Source organism: Macaca nemestrina, chromosome 10, assembly GCF_043159975.1.
Source record: "Macaca nemestrina isolate mMacNem1 chromosome 10, mMacNem.hap1, whole genome shotgun sequence".
In the NCBI taxonomy this organism is placed as follows: domain Eukaryota; kingdom Metazoa; phylum Chordata; class Mammalia; order Primates; family Cercopithecidae; genus Macaca; species Macaca nemestrina.
Genome location: NC_092134.1, coordinates 74,646,601 through 74,662,252, shown reverse-complemented (window position 1 = coordinate 74,662,252; position 15,652 = coordinate 74,646,601). Strand labels below are relative to the sequence as shown.

The window sequence follows — 15,652 nt, the reverse complement described above, 5'->3', positions numbered from 1 at the left end:
GAAACAGGATGACAGTCACCAAGAGTGGTTAAAACTACAAACTATCACGCAATTGAAAATACCACATTAAAGATATATTTATATACTGAAAATGGAGCAATGCCAAAAAGATTTTATAATTTACAAAAGTTACTTGTTAAAGGCAAATTTCATAAGTTGTGTTTACAATTATCCATTTAATCATCTCCAAAAAAAGGCTAAATTTATTATTTTAAATTAACATTCTGTAAGTTAAAGAGAGTAATCAAGTTGTCTCATGGACTGGAAGGTGACTTAATTCCCTTTCATTTCCAAACCTCATCAAGCAGTCACTACATTTATGAGATAAGTCAGCTGAATGCTTGAAATCTAGATGAATTTTAAGATCTTCAATTTGTCCTGTTGAATATTCACAATATTGACATAAATAAATCCCTTCAGATAAATGTGAATTTAAATGCTTGCAATATTCTAGCATACTTGAAAAGCCTTTCCCACGGTCATCACAAACATGAAGAAAAATTTTAGTATGTTCAATAGCAACATGCCCGTTAACATTTGTATGACATCTACTCCGAAAACCACATACTTGCCATACAAAGACGTTTTTACATTTGTCAAAGGTAATTTTGCTTAAGAGGCTATACTGTCCATGTTCTCCATTGTTATACTTATAACTTTATTAATTTACATGCATGCTCATTTACCACATGGCTATGCAAGTCTTCCGGATCATCAGTTTCATGTTCACAGAACTGACACAAGTACTGTTCATCACAGCTGTGCTCCTGGAAACGTAGGTAGAGTTCACTGCTTGAGGAGAACTGTACATCACACTGTTCACACCAATAGAGGTGATCACTAAAATGGGAGTCTGCAATGTGCTGACTGAGGTTCTCAAAAATTACTGTCTTATAGTCACAGTATTTACAAATGTAGGGATCCTCTTCATGTAGTTTGGCATGTTCTATCAGAAGCATATTGATAGAGAAACTTTCCTTGCACACTCGACACACATTTGAATCAGTACATTTATGCTTCAGGATCATATGCTGCTTTAAGTCAGAAAAATATTTGCTGTTAAACTCACAAAGTTCACATTTATAGAGGCCACTGCTATCAGCTCTCAGTAAAGGCCATTTCTGCTGGGCAGTCACATTCAAACTTGGCTCTTGTCAAGAATTTTACAAAGTTTAGCTGGTGGTTCTTCATCAGTTTGATCTTGGAGACTCTCAGAGGAATTGTTTTCTGTCTCTATATTATAATCCTCAGAAATCGCATGCACTTCTACAGCAATTGGAACATCTTCAGTAGTGTGAACTTCTATAGGACTCTCCTCTTGGGTTTGCTGGTTGACTGATTCAGGTGAGTCACACTCTTCATCACAAATTTCAATACCAGCAGATTTTTCTGTAGAAAAGGCAGTGTGGTCTAGAATTCTAAGTACAGGACTGGGAACCAGGTAGTTCTGATTTCTGTTTCTGGCCTTGATTCCATCTGCAAATTTTGGCAAGTCATTTGATGTCTTGGTATCAGAATCATCATCTTTGTTGTCAAAATATTTTAAATCTGGCTGTCTCAAGGAACAGACATGTAACGATGATCAGAGAAAATTCCATTGAATCCATCTGCAATTCTGCTTATTCCAGAGGAATCTGAATAACGAGAAGGGTGTTGAGTCTTTTTCTTTTTTTAGGATACTCATTCATATCTTTTCAATTTGGTGTAATTCTTACTACTGGAGTGGGGAAAAATGAATTACAATAAGTTTCTGTAGATGGTAAAAAATGCCCGTCAGTCCCCGCCCCAGGCCCACCCTGCGGGCCCACGTGCAGCTCAGAGGCTGCCGAGGCCGAGGTGCCGGAGCGTGGGCGGAGGGACAGCGCGGTTGTTCCCACGGACGGGCAGCACTGCTACGGCCCTAGTGCTCCTGGACCCTGTGTTGGGCCCACCCCTCTCCCTCTCCGTGCGCCCCGCCCCGGGCCTAGGCTCCGCAGCCGCACTGCCCTGGCCGCCATCAATTCCTTTTCAGTTGACTTTTGAATCTGAGAGTTACAGTAAATATTTATCTACATAAAGCCAAAATGAATACTCACTTAATAACAAAGCAACTAACAACTCCTTTCATTTTTTTTTTTTTTTTTTTTGGGACAGAGTCTTGCTCTGTCACTCAGGCTGGAGTGCAGTGGCACCATCTCAGCTCACTGTGACCTCTGCCTGGCAGGTGCAAGTGATTCTCCTGCTTCAGCCTCCTGAGTAGCGGGGATTGCAAGCACATGCTACCATACCCAGCTAATTTTTGCATTTTTAGTAGAGATGGGGTTTCACCATGTTGGTCAGGCTTGTCTTGAACTCCTGACCTCATGATCTGCCTGCCTCAGCCTCCCAAAGTGCTGGGATTACAGGCGTGGGTCACCACACCCAGCCTAAACTATTTCTTATCTCTATGGTATACAAACTATTCTCCCCAAATCTACCCTTCTACTCCTCTTCCCACATACGCTTTTATACTTTTTATGCTTTTTTCCTTCCTAATCTAAACTTTCTAAGCTATGAGACAACAGAAAAGTCCCTTTTACTCCCCTAAAAATAGACAATTCTATCAAATAAGAACATGTATAAAAGGTCTTCTGAAACTTGGGAGGCTGTAGAGAATTGTTATTATTTCTTCTAAAAATGTTGTTATTGTATTATTTCTTCTCAAGCACGTATAGTAGATGAGAAGAGAAAAGGCTGATAATTCATTATACATGTTCCACAACCTACACCAAAGGGTTGTAGAGATTTCAGGGAAATCTGTGTACTGAAACATTTATTAAAGATTAGATAGTATTTAATCATTTGCTGATATTAATTTTATATTACTTATATGTTTGATATATTTGAAAAAAAAATCAGTAAAAAAAGATCATTGTCCCAAATGGAGAAACAGAAAATATATGTTAATCATAGGCAATATCATAAATTAATGAGTTAAATTAGTGGAAGTTTGATAAACAGCAGGGTTTTTAGTAGACTATGATTTTAAGAGCATTATTATGATCAAATAGTCAATAATAATAGTGATAGATGGAATGCTTTTACTTGAGTTTCTCTCTTTCTCCCCTCACCCCCACTTGTCTTTATCTCTATCTTCACTCCTTTTGTTATCATTCACCTTTCAATTTATTTTTACATACATGGTTTCTACTTACCAGTCACTTAAGAAGCTGAGCTGTAGATTCCCTTCCAAGATGGCCAAATAGGAACAGCTCCAGTCTGCAGCTCCCAGCATGATTGAGGCAGAAGACAGGTGATTTCTGCATTTCCAACTGAGGTACCTGTTTCATCTCACTGGGAGTAGTTGGACAGTGGGTGCAGCCCACGGAGTGTGAACTGAAGTAAGGTGGGGCATTGTCTCACCCAGGAAGCACAAGGAGTCAAGGAATTTCCCTTTCCTAGCCAAAGGAAGCCGTGACAGACTGTACCTGGAAAAGTGGGACATTCTTACCAAAATATTGTGCTTTTCCAATGGTCTTAGCAAATGGCACACCAGGAGATTATATCCTGTGCCTGGCTTGGTGGGTCCCACACACACACGGAGACTTACTTACTGCTAGCGTGGCAGTCTGAGATCGACCTGCGAGGCAGCAGGCAGGGGGAGGTGCATCCGCCATTGCTGAGGCTTGAGTAGGTAAATAAAGCAGCTTGGGAAGCTTGAACTGGGCAGAGCCCACCATAGTTCAGCAAGGCCTGCTGCCTCTGTAGATTCCACCTCTGGGGTCAGGGCATAGCTGAACAAAAGGCAGCAGAAACTTCTGCAGACTTAAACATTCCTGTCTGACAGCTCTGAAGACAACAGTGGTTCTCCCAGCATGGTGTTTGAACTCTGAGAGTGGACAGGCTGCCTCCTCAAGTGGGTCCCTGACCCCTGTGTAGCCTAACTTGGAGATGCCTCCCAGTGGGGGCCGACTGACACCTTATACAGGCAGGAGCCCCTCTGGGACTGACGCTTCCAGAGGAAGGATCAGGCAGCAATATTTGCTGTTCTGCAATATTTGCTGTTCTACAGCCTCAACTGGTGATACTCAGGCAAACAGGGTCTGGAGTGGACCTCCAGCAAACTCCAGCAGCCCTGCAGCTGAGGGACCTGACTGTTAGAAGGAATCTAACAAACTGAAAGGAATAGCATCAACATCAACAAAAAGGACATCCACTCCAAAACCCCATCTGTAGGTCACCAACATCAAAGACCGAAGGTAGATAAAACCACATAGATAGGGACAAACCAGAGCAGAAAAGTTGATAATTCTAAAAACCAGAGTGCCTTTTCTCCTCCAAAGGATCGCAGGTCCTTGCCAGCAATGGAACAAAGCTGGGCAGAGAATGACTTTGATGAGTTGACAGCAGTAGGCTTCAGAAGGTCAGTAATAACAAATTTCTTCTAGCTAAAGGAGGATGTTTGAACTCATCGCAAGGAAGCCAAAAACCTTGAAAAAAGATTAGACGAATGGCTAACTAGAATAAAAGTGTAGAGAAGACCTTAAATGACTTGATGGAGCTGAAAACTATGGCATGAGAACTACATGATGCAGGCACAAGCTTCAGGAGCCGATTCAATCAAGTAGAAGAAAGAGTATCAGTGATTGAAGATCAAATTAATGAAATGAAGTGAGAAGAGAAGTTTAGAGAAAAAAGAGTAAAAAGAAACAAACAAAGCCTCCAAGAAATATGGGACTGTGAAAAGACCAAATCTACATTTGATTGGTGTACCTGAAAGTGATGAGGAGAATGGAACCAAGTTGGAAAACACTCTTCAGGATATTATCCAGGAGAACTTCCCCAACCTAGCAAGGCAGGCCAACATTCAAATTTGGGAAATACACAGAACACCGCAAAGATACTCCTCGAGAAGATCAATCCCAAGACACATAATTGTCAGGTTCACCAAGGTTGAAATAAAGGAAAACATGTTAAGGGCAGCCAGAGAGGTTGGGTTACCCTGTAGCTCCACATAGTTACAAATTATTAATTTCTTTGTATTACATTAATTAATATTTTATAATATGGAATATATGTTACACATACATTAGAAGTTTATGTTCTCCCTGGGAGCAATCCTGGATTATACATAATCAAACCCCTATATGCAATTAAAAATACATTTGATTTTCAGACATTTTTCACCTATCTTGAGAAGTTAGGAGGCAAAAAATTGACATAGAAAGAATAGACAAAATATGTCTTCATAGTCTAAAGTCAACCACACAATTCTATATTTTTATAATCCCATGGGCATGAAAAGCTCAGCAGCTGTGCATTAGGAAGTTCAAACATCATAGTTTAAGGTTTTAACTTTATAGTGTCTATAAAAACACAATATGTGGCCAGGGGAAGTTGTTTATAAAAAATTCTCAACAGTGATACTTAAAATAGTTTTAAATATACTTTTTAAACTGAAATTTGTTTATATTTATAGACCATAAAATTCACTGATCTGATGTAAAATATAGTTTTAAGTGGCAGATTCTGAGATATTGATCTGTTTAAGCAAATGTCCTAGTAGAAACTACTAGGAAATAACTTTTTTTTTCCTCTAGCAAGATTCTTCATTCCTCCAACTCTCACTTCCACTCTTTTTCCTTTTTCTTCTTCCTTCCCATAGAATGTTTTTATTTTTTCTTATTCTTGCTCATCTTTAACATTCATTTCTTTGCCTCCTCTTCTTTTTTTCCTCCTTGCCATTTCTTCTCTTCTTTGTGCATTAGGGCTCTGCTTACTTCCCTAACCTTTTTTTCTGGCTGTTTCTCTCTTTCATTCGGTTACATTAAAACTCCTTCTGGCAAAATCTCTCCCTCAGATACATCAGAGCCCTTGAATGAAATGCCTGGAAAATTAATTCCATGTACATTTTAGGAAATCTTGCTCACAGCTGCATTTTTCCATTAGAGATGGTTTCAAAGGCTGCATTTAACACACACACACACACACACACACACACACACACACACACACACAGAGCCAAATGAGGCAAAGTTTAAGTGAGAAAACATGTGTGGAGCATTAAGCCAAATGACAGGACGAGGGTTGCATTTTCAGAGAAGCAGGGAAGTTCTATAAATGCCTTTCAAATAAAACAAGAACACTTTTGAACTTTAAAAATCAGATTGCCAACACAATTGACTAAAATAAAATTCGCATTTAGTTTGAAAGACAATTACAGGTCAGCTTCTTTTTTTAATTTTAATTTTTATTTTAAATTATATGTTAAGTTCTAGGGTACATGTGCACAATGTGCAGGTTTGTTACATAGGTATACATGTGCCATGTTTGTTTGCTGCACCCATTAACTTGTCACTTACATTAGGTATTTCTCCTAATGCTGTCTCCCATTGTCTCACCCCATGACAAGCCCTGGTGGGTGATGTTCCCCACCCTGTGTCCAAGTGTTCTAATTGTTCAATTCCTACCTATGAATGACAACAAGCAGTGTTTGATTTTCTGTCCTTGTGATAGTTTGCTCAGAATGATGGTTTCCAGCTTCATCCATGTCACTACAAGGGACATGAACTCATCCTTTTTTATGGCTGTATAGTATTCCATGGTGTATATGTGCCACATTTTCTTAATCCAGTCTGTCATTGATGGACATTTGGGTTGGTTCCAAGTCTTTGCTATTGTGAATAGTGCTGCAGTAAACATACGTGCTCGTGTGTCTTTATACTAGAATGATTTATAATCCTCTGGGTATTTACCCAGTAATGGGATTGCTAGGTCAAATGGTATTTCTAGTTCTAGATCCTTAAGGAATCACCACACTGTCTTCCACAATGGTTGAACTGGTTTATGTTCCCACCAACAGTGTAAAAGCATTTCTATTTCTCTACATCCTCTCCAGAACCAGTTGTTTCCTGATTTTTTAATGATTGCCATTCTAACTGGTGTGAGATAGTATCTCATTGTGGATTTGATTTCCATTTCTCTGATAACCAGTGATGATGAGCATTTTTTCATGTGCGAGTTGGCTGTATGCATGTCTTCTTTTTGAGAAGTGTCTGTTCATATCCTTTGCCCACTTTTTGATGGGGTTGTTGATTTTTTTCTTGTAAATTTTTCTTCACAGATTCTGGATATTAACCCTTTGTCAGATGGGTAGATTGCAAAAATTTTCTCTCATTCTGTAGGTTGCCTGTTTACTCTGATGGTAGCTTCTTTTTCTGTGAAGAACCTCTTTAGTTTAATTAGATCCCATTTGTCTATTTTGGCTTTTGTTGACATTGCTTTTGGTGTTTTAGTCATGAAGTCCTTGCCCATGCCTATGGCCTGAATGGTATTGCCTAGGTTTTCTTCTAGGGATTTTATAGTTTTAGGTCTAACATTTAAGTCTAATCCATTTTTAATTAATTCTTGTATAAGGTGTAAAGAAGGGATCAAGTTTCAGCTTTTTACTTGTGGCTAGCCAGTTTTCCCAGCACCATTTATTAAATAGGGAATCCTTTCCCTATTTCTTATTTTTGTCAGGTTTGTCAATCATCAGATGGTTGTAGATGTGTGGTGTGATTTCTGAGGCTTCTGTTCTGTTCCATTGGTCTATATCTCTATTTTGGTACCAGTAGCATGCTGTTTTGGTTACCGTAGCCTTCTAGTATAGTTTGAAGTCAGGTAGTGTGATGCCTCCAGCTTTGTTCTTTTGGCATAGGATTGTCTTGGCAATGCGGTATCTTTTTTGGTTCCATATGAACTTTAAAGCAGTTTTTTTTTTCCAATTCTGTGAAGAAAGTCATTGGTAGCTTGAGGGGGATGACATTTAATCTATAAATTACCTTGGGCAGTATGGCCATTTTCACAATACTGATTCTTCCTTTCCATGAGCATGGAATGTTCTTCCATTTGTTTGTGTCCTCTTTTATTTTATTGAGCAATGGTTTGTAGTTCTTGAAGATGTCCTTCACTTCCCTTATAAGTTGGATTCTTAGGTATCTTATTCTCTTTGATGCAATTGTGAATGGGAGTTCATTCATGATTTGGCTCTCTGTTTGTTTGTTATTGGTGTATAAGAATGCTTGTGATTTTTGTACATTGATTTTGTATCCTGAGACTTTGCTGAAGTTGCTTATCAGCTTAAGGAGATTTTGGGCTGAGATGATGGGGTTTTCTAAATATACAATCATGTCATCTGCAAACAGGGACAATTTGACTTCCTCTTTTCCTAGTTGAATACCTTTATTTCTTTCTCCTGCCTGATTGCCCTGGCCAGGACTTCCAACCCTATGTTAAATAGGAATGGTGAGAGAGGGCATCCCTGTCTTGTGCCAGTTTTCAAGGGGAATGCTTCCAGTTTTTGCCCATTCAGTATAATAATGGCTGTGGGTTTGTAATAAATGGCTCTTATTATTTTGAGATATATTGCATCAATACCTAATTTATTGGGAGTTTTTAGCATGAAGGGCTGTTGAATTTTGTCAAAGGCCTTTTCTGCATCTATTGAGATAATTATGTGGTTTTTGTCGTTGGTTCTGTTTATGTGATGGATTACGTTTATTGATTTGCGTATGTTGAACCAGCCTTGCATCCCAGGGGTGAAGCCGGCTTGATATTGGTTGATAAACTTTTTGCTGTGCTGCTGGATTTGCTTTGCCAGTATTTTATTGAGGATTTTCGCATTGATGTTCATCAAGGATATTGGTCTAAAATTCTCCTTTTTTGTTGTGTCTCTGCTAGGCTTTGGTATCAGGATGATGCTGGCCTCATAAAATGAGTTAGGGAGGATTCCCTCTTTTTCTATTGATTGGAATAGTTTCAGAAGGAATGGTACTAGCTCCTCTTTGTACCTCTGGTAGAATTCGACTGTGTATCTCTCTGGTCCTGGACTTTTTTTGGTTGGTAGGCTATTAATTATTGCCTCAATTTCAGAGCCTGTTATTGGTCTATTCAGAGACTCAGCTTCTTCCTGGTTTAGTCTTGGGAGGGTGTATGTATCCAGGAATTTATCTATTTCTTCTAGTTTGTTTGTGTAGAGGTATTTATAGTATTCTCTGATGGTAGTTGGTATTTCTGTGGGATTGGTAGTGATATCCCCTTTATCATTTTTTGTTGTAATTTTTTTATTCTTCTCTCTTTTCTTTGTTCTTTTAGCTAGTGAACTATCTGTTTTATTGATCTGTAAAAAACCAGCTCCTGGTTTCATTGATTTTTTGAAGGGCTTTTTGTGTCTCTATCTCCTGAATTATGCTCTGATCTTAGTTACTTCTGCTAGCTTTTGAATTTGTTTGCTCTTTCTTCTCTAGTTCTTTTAATTGTGATGTTAGGGTATCAGTTTTAGATCTTTCCTGCTTTCTCTTGTGGGCATTTAGTACTATAAATTTCCCTCTACACACTGCTTTAAATGTGTCCCAGAGATTCTGGTACGTTGTGTCTTTGTTCTCATTGGTTTCAAAGAACATCTTTTTTCTGCCTTCATTTTGTTATTTACCCAGTAGTCATTCAGGAGCAGGTTGTTCAGTTTCCATGTAGTTGAGTGGTTTTGAGTGAATGTCTTAATCCTGAGTTCTAATTTGATTGCACTGTGGTCTGAGAGAAAGTTTTTTTTTATGATTTCTGTTCTTTTACATTTGGTGAGGAGTGCGTTACTTCCAACTATGTGGTCAATTTTGGAATTAGTGCAATGTGGTGCTGAGAAGAATGTATATTCTGTTGATTTGGGGTGGAGAGTTCTGTAGATGTCTATTAGGTCAGCTTGTTGCAGAGTTGAGTTCAATTCCTGGATATCTTTGTTAACCTTCTGTCTTGTTGATCTGTCTAATATTGAGAGTGGGGTGTTAAACTCTCCGATTATTACTGTGTGGGAGTCTAAGTCTCTTTGTAGGTCTCTCAGGACTTGCTTTATGAATCTGAGTGCTCCTGTTTTGGATGCATGCAATCAATACAGCAGTATATTAATGTCAAATGCAAAACTATGGTTCTATTATATATGCATGGCAGGTTCAATATATCTTCAATAAACCTAATATTATTAAGTTACCGTGAAATGTTATATTCCGTCACTACATACAGTTTGAAAAAATTTAGAGATTCTGAAATCAGTTTGATGATTTCATATAAAACAATAGGCTGAAATATAACATTTCCTCTACTTTCTCTCTTCTGGTTTGCTACCTATCATGTGCTTGAAACTTAACTCTGTTTTCATTTATTTCTTTTGTCTGTGGTTTCTGCTTTTGTTTGTTAGTTTTATTTGGTTATTTGTTTAGTAAACTGTAGTTTTTCTATGGCAAAGTAATCTATATAATTTTATCAAAATGTGTGAAGTATTCATGGATGTGACTGAACTTTCTGCAGAATACTATCTGATACTATTGGAACAATTTGTATGGGAGCCTTAGAAAACATCAATGCACTACAGACTATATATGGAGTCTTTTTAAAAAAGATTTTTACTTGGTACAGAGTGTCAGTGTTAGGGCAGTCATTTCACCACTGTTTTTTATGGCCCTTGGAATCATAAAGCTGATTTGTCAGACATTCTGGATATCTTCAGACAATGTGAGATAATGGAAGAAACTCTTGGCTCAAAGACAGAAATAAGGCTTTTATCCTACTTCTGCCATGTTAGTTAGTTATTTGTAAGGAAACCAAGAATAGGGGTTGATTCCCTTTAAAAATAGTGCACTTATTAAGAAAAAAGAAAACAGAAAAAGTGCTGCTCTTATTAGAATCATATTTAATTTTCCCTAGTCATTGGCAAGATGGATGGTGGTAAAATGCACTTTTTAATTGCAAAAAGATAATATCTAATATTAAAACAATATTTGAATGCCGACTATAAGCTATCCTCTGAGCACCATCTGAATTTCTTTATGTAGTACTTACAAGACATGGCAGAAACTTCATTTATTAACTCGTTCAATCATTAACACATTTTCTCATTTAATTTAAAGTCCTTACATTGGCCTGTGAGGTTACACATGACCTGTCCCTTATCTCTTCTGCTTCTCTCTCCCTTGCTCACTCTGATCCAGGCCCAGGAGGTTACTTGCTGTCACTCTGATGTGCCAGGCACACTCCTGGCTTACTTCTTTTGTGCTAGTTGTTTTCTCTTCTTGGGGTTTTTCTCCCCCAGGTGTCTTTTAGGCTGACTTCCTCACCTTCTTTGAGTCCTTGCTCAGATGTCACCTTCTCAAGGACCTATTCTGGCACCTGAATTAATACTGCTGATTTCCTTCTTTCATCACCCACCTTCTTGATTTTCCCTATTTTCCCTTACCCTGCTCTGCTTTTATCCCCTGTAGCATATCAGCTTTTAGCACACTGTGCAGTTTATTTCATTGTTATGTTTAGATTATCTTTCCCTCTCTCTTCCAAACTCCATGAAAACAGAGATTTTTGTCTATTTTCTTCCTTGATACAAGTGCCTAGGATAACGTCTGATCCATAGAAGACACTCACATATTTGTGAAATGATTCAATTTAGCAAATAGGTATTGAGTGTCTGCTCTGTTTCGAGATTTGTGCTTACCACTGGGAATAAAATGAAGAACAAGACACAATCTCTAACCTACAAAAGTTTATGTGGTGTAATTCCTAGGACACTCACTACAGATTCTGATTCATTTGATCTTGGATGGAATCTAGTTATTTGCAACTCTGCCAGACACACCAAAGGTTTCAGATGTACCCTGTCCTCACCACGTCCTCCCAGCAAGCAGGGAAGTTGTCTTGTCATGGGATCTTTGACACTTAATACAAAGTCTGAAATGTACCGGGCATTGAATAAATCAAGTTAATTGAAGGTACTTTCTATCTTCCAGAAACACATAAAAACATTGACAAAATTTGTACCAGACAATTGTTTATTTTTTTTTTTCTAAAAGCACTTCTAACATTATAGAAATGAATTTTCTATACATAGAACAGTTAACTGAGAAAAGAAAGACATGTGCATATGGAGATTCAGAGGAGGGAACAAACCTCCAAAATATTCCACTAAGATTTCTACTGCCCTGATCTTGAGAGCTGTATCTTGAGAGTAATATCAATGTTATCTTTAGGTATTACTAAAAAGTCAGTAAATGTAATGCTTAGTACATGTGGAAAAAACGATGACTTTTTTGGTAGCATTTCACATTTATGAGGGGACTGGGGCAGTGCTGGTGATACTGGATTTGCAAGTGATCAATGGGTAGGCTATTGTTACTAAATTCACAGAATACATACATGTCATGACGAGATTCACATCTTTCCGAGATAAATCTGCATATGGAAACTCAACATTGATTGACTGACAGTGAATACTTAAATTATCATCAGCTGAGAACTCAAAATTTTCTCTCTTGTCATTTGATACCTGGGCCGGGAATTGCATTGATTGGCTCCAAAGGGACTTGGACTATAGTTTGGAAAGGGAAAGGTTTCATGCACCACAGTAAAGTTTGAGCATAACACAACTTGTCATAGGATATAATTCAGAATAAAGCCTGTGTTTATTATTGGGAGTAGCAGAAAAGCCTTGTCATACAGCACAGATTCTTTTATAATATGGTTGATAAACATAGTATGCTGCCTGCTAAAGACCAAGATTCCAGAAGAATATTATAAGCCAGACTCTGAGACATATAACCATTCTCAAATAGAGAGTTAAAATAAGTAAAGCTTATTTTCTTGGACCCAACTCTTTTCTTTTTATACATATCCTCCTCTATTTATTCTTTTCATACCTCAGCCATCCAGTACTCTCATTTCACTCTCCTTTTCTTTTAATAAATCCTTATTTTCTGGAAAGAGGTATATATCAATAAATTATGCCTGATATAAGTTTGTTAATGGTTGCTTATCCCAAGCATAACCTACTTCAAGTGCATTTGACTTGTACTTATATCTAATTGTGAAATCAGAATGTTTTCAAGCAAAAGTTTCAAGATCAGGGGTTGAGAATGATATGTTTTGAAGAGTATGGAGGAGTTGATTATTAAATACCTATCATGTGTCAGGCCTTGTGCCAGACATTTGGTCTTCATTATCCAATTTAATTATCTTGAAGAATTCTATGAGGTGGGTAGGGTAATATGCTTTTTTCTTTTTCTTTTATTTCCTTTTTTTTTTTTTTTTTTTTACAGATGAGGAAACTGAGACTTAAGGAGGTCAATGTACTTACCAAAGTTCATGGGTTTTAAAACCCGTGAACTGATTTCAGAGGCTTCCGAGCTCCTGCCTTTCTATATTCCACACCACAACCTGAGTTGGCCCTATCATAAACTATCTCTAATCCTGAAAATAAGAATTGCATTATTATCTCCATTTTTTTCTTTCCAACTCACTGATTCCTTCTTCAGCTATATCCGTCTTACTCTTTACCCCAGCTATTGTGGACTTTATTTCAACCATTATATGTGGGATAACTAACATTTCCTCTTTGTTCATTTTTATAGTCACTTGCTTTTCTCATATCACTAATACCTTCTTTTGTTTCTTTCAATACACTTGTTTTTGTTGTTTTCAACTTTTGGTTACTTTGTTCCAATACTTGTGTTTCAGATGCTATATGCTATTGAGCTGTTGGATTTTCTTCAGGTAATTTTCTTCCTTAGGTGTTGTTTACTTTAGTTTATTCCTTAGGTTTTTATGCTTTAGCTGTTGAGTTATTATTTAATTCCTTAGGTAAAAATGCATAAAAATACCTGAGGTTCTCAGTTATTGTAGCAGGTAAGGTGTTTTGGGGAAGGGCCCAGGTTAAGTTCCAAGTTAAGAGTCTCAGTCACTTTTGGTAACTCATATGTACAGTGATAGTTGTTATAGAAAAATGTTTGATTAAAACAAAAGCTACCACTACAAAGAGAGAATTCCTAAAATTAAAACACAAAACAAAAGAAAAATATGACAATACCAAGTGCTGGTAAAAATGAGGAGAATAGGGAATTTTCATAGATTCCTAGACTAAATAGAAGTGGGATAGCCACTTTGTAAAATAGTTTGGCAGTATCTTATCGAGTTAAACATACATGTAACATGTGACCTAACAATCTTGCTTTTAGGAATTTACCCAAGAGAACTGAAAATGTATTTCACACAAAAAACCTGTGTGCAAATAGTTATAGGAGTTTTCTTAATAATTTACACCAAACTGGAAATAACCCAGGTATCTTTCAACTAGAAAATGGATAAACAAACTGTGTATGTGAATACAAGGGAATGCTACTAAACAGTACAAAGGAATATACTACTGACACAACATAGACAAATCGCAAATAAATTATACTATGTGAAAGAAGCTATACACAAAGGCTACATACTATATCATTGCATGTATATTTCTTTCTTCTTTTTTTTTTTTTTAAAAAAAAACTTAAAGTATGGTGGTTTCCAGGGGTTGAAGGAGGGAAAAGGGCAGCCTGAGAGAGATGCCAGGTTGATGAAACTGCTCTGGATCTTATCTGTGTTGATAGATACATGAATCTTTGCATTTTTCAAAATTCATAGAAACATACATCAAAAAGTGAATTTTTCTGTATGTAAGTTAAAAATATAATTTTTTAAAAAAGTAAAATCTAGCCTATTCTTTTTTTATGCTCACTTTTGAGATAAAAAGTATGGCTTAAAAATATCTTGAAATATTTTGTGTTTTAAATTTAAGAAACAGTCTTGTGGTTCAGTCACAAAGTCACAACTGAACTATTTTCATTAGATTTATTTAAAATATTTAATAAGTAGCAGAGTTTGAAGAAAAATGTTTCCAGCTTTATTATTGTTATATTGTGCCAAACTTTGCTTCCACCTGGGTGTGTGTTTTAAGATCACTTTGTTTTCTTAACAAGGTCCTTTGGAGGAGAAAGATTTTTAGTTCCATCAATGAATTGCTGCCTTCTCTTAGCTTATTAAACTTGATGGAGATAAATGAGTTCAAATGCAGGTGGCCACCAAAAAAAAAATTCCCACTAAATTGTGAGGTCAATTCCCACCCAGGGTTCACAGGCCCTTTATTCTAAATTATAGGTGGAAAATGCTAAAGTGATCTCATGCCTTTAAAGTTGGACCAGTGTTCCCTAACAGGTGTTAAAAAAGAATAAAGACTATCGGAGAACTGATGGAACCACATCTGTTCCCGTTTAGTATGCACAGCTGTTTGAAACTATATTGAGACTCTCAGGCCTCCTTTGCAATAACTTGCTTGAAATGATGGATGTACGAACCAGATTTAGAATTTTGAGTTCTAATAAGCACATTGGAGTGGCCACTCAAATGCAGAAAGCGGATCTCTCCCTCATCTCTGTTGTCCTGGTACTTGCATAGTTGTTGATAATTATTAGGTGTCAAGTAAATAATTGAGAAGCAAATAAAGTAAAACTCTCTGGGTCTAATAAATATGTGACTTCTCATGACTTTTTTGTGCATCTTCTGTAGTATAGATATAATACCTTACATTCCTATTATATCACAGGACATTGAGAGTAAAAACTAAATTAGTTGCTAATATAAAATACGCTGAAAAAAATAATATGGAAGTTTTATAATACTGAATCTGTAGTGAGAATTCTAACATAACTGACTCAGTTTTGGGTTGTCTCATTCTCTCAGTCTTCCATTTTACTTAAATGTATTTTCATAGATTTGCATAAAGGTGTCCTTACTTTGGATTTCAATGCATCCCACAGGAAAATTGTACAGGATCTGTTCGCAGAGCCATAATGTTGTTCAAAGAAAA

General features: G+C 37.0%; 1 pseudogene; it reads right to left on the bottom strand.

Moving 5' to 3' along the window:
* Positions 1–244: 244 nt before the first annotated feature.
* On the bottom strand, positions 245–1,753 carry LOC105474058 (zinc finger protein 639 pseudogene; annotated as a pseudogene).
* Positions 1,754–15,652: the final 13,899 nt, after the last annotated feature.